Source organism: Rattus norvegicus, chromosome X, assembly GCF_036323735.1.
Source record: "Rattus norvegicus strain BN/NHsdMcwi chromosome X, GRCr8, whole genome shotgun sequence".
NCBI lineage: Eukaryota > Metazoa > Chordata > Mammalia > Rodentia > Muridae > Rattus > Rattus norvegicus.
The window spans coordinates 95,099,963-95,104,937 of NC_086039.1; the positions used below are offsets into that span (position 1 = coordinate 95,099,963).

At 36.7% G+C, this 4,975-nt stretch overlaps 1 pseudogene; it reads left to right on the top strand.

Annotated features, from left to right (window-relative positions):
• The first annotated feature begins 2,761 nt into the window (after positions 1-2,761).
• LOC120099454 (small nucleolar RNA SNORA44) lies at positions 2,762-2,873 on the top strand (annotated as a pseudogene).
• The last annotated feature ends 2,102 nt before the right edge of the window (positions 2,874-4,975 follow it).

Sequence of the window (4,975 nt, forward strand, 5' to 3'; positions counted from 1 at the left end):
AGTTCATCATAAACTTTTTGACAACAATTCAAATATTAGTAGAGGTTGGTCTAAACCACACATCTTAAATTGTCTTATTTTGAAAAATATTTTCCTCTATTTTTGATTACTTACATTTTTACTTTCAGTAACAAAGCTATCATTTAATTTTTGAAAACAACTGAGAAACAAATGTCAGGTAAAATGGCAAATTGAAAGCAAGCTGGTTTTGTTTGGCCTTAAATTTGTAAATGCAGATGCTTCTTTCTTTATGGTTGCTATAACCCAGCTCTTCAATACAAATTACATCATGCTCATACTACCAACCTATGTAAGGCTGAGACAGAAAGACTTCCAGAAATCCCTAGCTGTACAAAGGTTTACAGAGTAAGGTATGCTCTTAAAGCAATAAAAATGAAATGAAATTAGTTTCCGTGGATCATATCTCTTGATTACAAATGACAACTAAGAGAATGTGTCTCAGAACTGCATGTTGCAACCTTGAGGAATTTGAAATTAATACTCCTCACTGTGCATGTGCAATCTTACTCCATATTGAAGCTATTCTGAAACTTAATATGAAAAACAAGATATATAACTCTCTTGGTAAATTTTATTATAGACCCACAAAAATAACTTTTATATGATTCCTGACCTGCTTGTATTCATGGATGGTCTATATGAATAGAAAGCATAAGCAGAATTATATAATTCTGTTTCTTTGATTTTCTTGAGAAATATCAAGGAGCATATCAAATAGAAACAAAGGCTCCTAACTGTAAGCTTTATAATAATATTCTGCATAAAATTATTTCAAGAATTCTACTTTTATATACCTTCCTAAAAAAATATTTTAAGTCTCTGGTCATAGGGTACTGACCTATAGGATAGAGCATGAACTTATGAAGAGCATAGTAAATTTAGTATCTAGACTCTTGTGTGTAGTTTCTTGTCTTGTCTATTCTAATTTACCTATATGTTTATAAAACATGTTTATTAACATGTTACCACTTTCTACAAATAATATCCAGCATCACTATGGGAAGAAGTATTGAAATTACATATATGTGTCTGTAGTCTTAGCAGGAAATAATAGAGGCTATGTGATCAAGTGTAAAGTAAATATGGAATTCAGTATCTCCTGAGTAAGGGATAATATATGATTCTAGAATAGTTGAAAATTTAAGGGGTTGGGGATTTAGCTCAGTGGTAGAGCGCTTGCCTAGCAACCGCAAGGTCCTGGGTTCGGTCCCCAGCTCCGAAAAAAAGAAAAAAGAAAAAAAATAAAATTTAAGTATAAAAATTTGCCCAGCACTACTTTCTTTCAAAAGATCCAGTTCACTTGTTTCAGTCTAAGAGGTGTTATCATCTCTTAATTTAGTAGGTATTAACTTTTTCTGCTATTTAATTGCTTGGCTAAATGAGTTGTTGATTTAGAACCATTTTGGATTGTAGTACTTAGGGAGCAGGTTCAGTCACAGAAAGCACAACGGAAAGTGAAAGAAAACAAAACTAACTCTGTGGTTATACACGTGAATAAATGGTGAAAATCATGCTGAAACTTCTGGGAACAGCACATGAGTGACTTACAAAAGGAGTTCTTATGGCAAGGCACTTGGAAAGTCCTGTCCACTTGGCAAGGACCTATGGAATTAATATTGCAGACCATTCCACAGATCCTAGAGAGCACATGTGTTTTAGGGCCTCTTGGCTTTTGCTGTGTTTACTCTTATAATATTTAGTTTTACTTTGTTAGTCAAGATTATGGATGAAATTATAATGAACCTGGAGTATTTTTCTTGAAACAAACAAACAAAAAAACTGGTTCCACTGATTATCCCTGGCTGCTTCTGCAGACATCTTGAGTAAACAGGAGAAATTCATCACTAAAGTTAATAATTATTACGTACTGAAGTATTTTTAAAAACAGATCATTTCATTCTAAGAATTTAGGAAATGGTATCTTAAAAGAAGACATTACAAACTTATAGAACACATGAGGAGGAAATAAAGGGTATAAAAGGTCAGACATCCCTCCAATGTCAGGAAATTAAGAAAGGAATCTAAATTTCCCATTCCCCTTAGAAGTAAAAGTGCATGTAGAAATTACCAGAAAGAATGAAAATTTGGCTCCAACATTTAAGACTTAGGTATTAAACATAACATTTTGAGAATGTATAAAGAAGAGGACTACAAGTACTTCCTATACAAAAGTAATATGAAGATTATAGAAATTAGACTTAGAGCTGAAAAACATTATTCTAAGTAGAGTATCATACTCTCTGCTGACCTCAAATATATAAAAACATCATAGTGTTAATGATTCACCATAGGGCTTGATCTTTCATTTTTGTAACCAGGTCTGCTGACTGCCTAGGCACAGTATGAATATGACTTGCCTGGCTAAATATAATCAGTTGCTTTCCAATAACAAAATATATACAAAGATACAAAATAAAAGTTAAATTAATGCCTAGATATGGGGTAAAGTTCAATTAGTGGTGACATGGGAATGGAAAAGATGAAAAGTATCCAAAATAACTAAGTAGAATCTCAGAAAATGATTAAAGATAAATAAATTGAAACTGCTTTTGCTTGAATGACTTGCAACTTGAATAAATAAAGATGGCTCAATTTATTTGGGGCCATTTGTTTGAAAGACAAGTGATGGTCAGGTTTCTCATTTATAGTGATTCCACATATTCATTCTGCAGGTCAGAGCCCCCCCTGGAGCTAAACTCTGAAAAGCAAAGACCTTGAATAGAAAATAAGAAATTAAAACAAATAAGTTTTCATAGCCATGGGATCTCCAACTGCATGCCAGAGTAACGGAGAGACTTTGACAGCCCAGGTTATCACAGTGCCTGCTGTTGCCACTCAGCTCTCCTATATGTTTTTCCACTGGAGTTATGAGCTGCCTGTCCTTCTGTCCTGTGGTATTCAAAACAAACTTTCCTTCTGCAGTGTGCACTTGGGGGCGGTTCTTGGAAGAGTGAGGAGACAGCCTGTCAGCCTCTGCTCATTAACCTAAGGACCATGTGACCAGTGAGGTGGCCATCTTGTGATTTGGTCTGCATTATTTGTTGGAAAAATGCCACAAGAAGATCACACTGGGATTTAGAAGTTTCTGGCTAATACTTAGCCAGGTAGCCTTTTGTGGCCAGATTGGTCTACAAAGAGAAACAGCATTTTGGAAAAGTGAAATAGCTTTGTAACCTAACATGCAATTGGTTCAATAAAGACTTCAAATTTCAAAAAAAAAAAAAAAAAAACAAATAAGTTTTCATGGTGATTCAGCATGTAGAGGGCTTTAACCGTGCTGGCACCCTGATAACACTAGGCATATTCACAAACGACCTGAGGAAAATCCCAATCATATTCTGCCCAATGATTTTCCAGAACACACTGTGATCGTCTGAGGTCTGGAAAATCTGGATAGACGTGGTGTGTGTAGCAAAACAAAAAACACTTTCATATTTGTCTTTCTATTTTGAGGAAGGCGACAATGGAGCTAGTCCTAAATGTCTCTCACATTCTGTTGGGAGATGATGGGAGTTACTGCTTCAACTTACTTGTCTTTGGGTTCACTTCAGGCAGTTAAATGACATAACTACAGTATCAATGGAGTTTTTATTTGAAAGTAGAGTGCTTTACCACCATTGTTGCCTGTCAATAAGATATTATGGGACAAAGGGCACAAAGCTCTTGATCTTAATATTGTTCTCTATACAAGTATTAAGTGGCTTTATATCTGTCTGGGCTCATTATATTTTATTGACAAACTCCTAAGCACTTTAGTAGTGTGGAGTGCAGTGCAGTGGAGTAGGTGTATGGATGGCCTATTTGGAAAGCAGACATGGTCTACAGTAAAAAAGGCTGTAAGCCATTTAAAATGAATTTTTCTGTACACAATATGCAGCTACTTATGTATATCTTCAAATAGATTTTGGTTAGGAGCATTATCTTTGGGAAAGTCTTATTTGTAAACTAATAGAATAATTTTTTCTCTCAGAAATGGAGAACTTCTGGGTATATGGAACAGCACCAAAAGAATGAATGTAGAATTTACTGTACAAATTAGGGGAAGAAAGTTACAAATATTTCAGGAGAAAAATTTTGAGGAATAATACTCTATATAAAGAACACTATCACTATCTGCCCTATGTTCAATTAATACTCACTGAAATCTGTACACTTATGCACAACGTAACATGTATTTTTGACATTTTATATTCATTTCCATACTTCTAGGAAAATAAATAGCTTTTATTTAATGTATATGTATTTATTTATTTTATTAATTATTTGGTTTGTTTGCATCTCAAATATCCTACTTCCCGGTTTCACATCCACACACTCCCCCATGTAGCAACCTCCCTCTCCTTCCTCCCCTCTATCTCTAAAAGGGTGCTCCTGGACCCACTCAGCATCTTCTGCCCTATCCCTCCAGCATCCCCCTATGCTGGCTCATCAGACCTCCACAGTACCAAGATCCCCCAGTCCTCACTGATGTCAGACATGGCCAGTCGCTACTACCTATGTATCTGAAGCCAGGTGTCCCTCCCTATATGCTCCTTGGTTGGTGGTCTAGTCCCTGGGAGCACTGGGTGGACCAGCCAGCTGATGTTGTTCTTCCTATGGGATTGCAATCCCCCTCAACTCCTCTAGTCCTTCCATTAGCTCCCATACCAGGGTGCCTGAGCTCAGTCTGATGGTTGGCTCCAAGCACCCACATCTGCATTGGTCAGTTGCTGCCTGAACCTCTGAAGGAGCAGCCACACCTGGTTCCTGTCAGCAAGTGCCTCCTGCCAATAGCAGTAGTGTAGGGTTGGGTGTCTGCAAACAGGATTGATCTACATGCGGGGCAGTCCCTGGTTAGTCCTTCCTTCAATCTCTGCTCCATTTTTGTGTCTCTGTTCTTCCTTTAGACAGGAACATTTCTGGATTAAAAACTTTGAGATGTGTGTGGGGCTCCATTTTGCCACCTGGGGCAGTG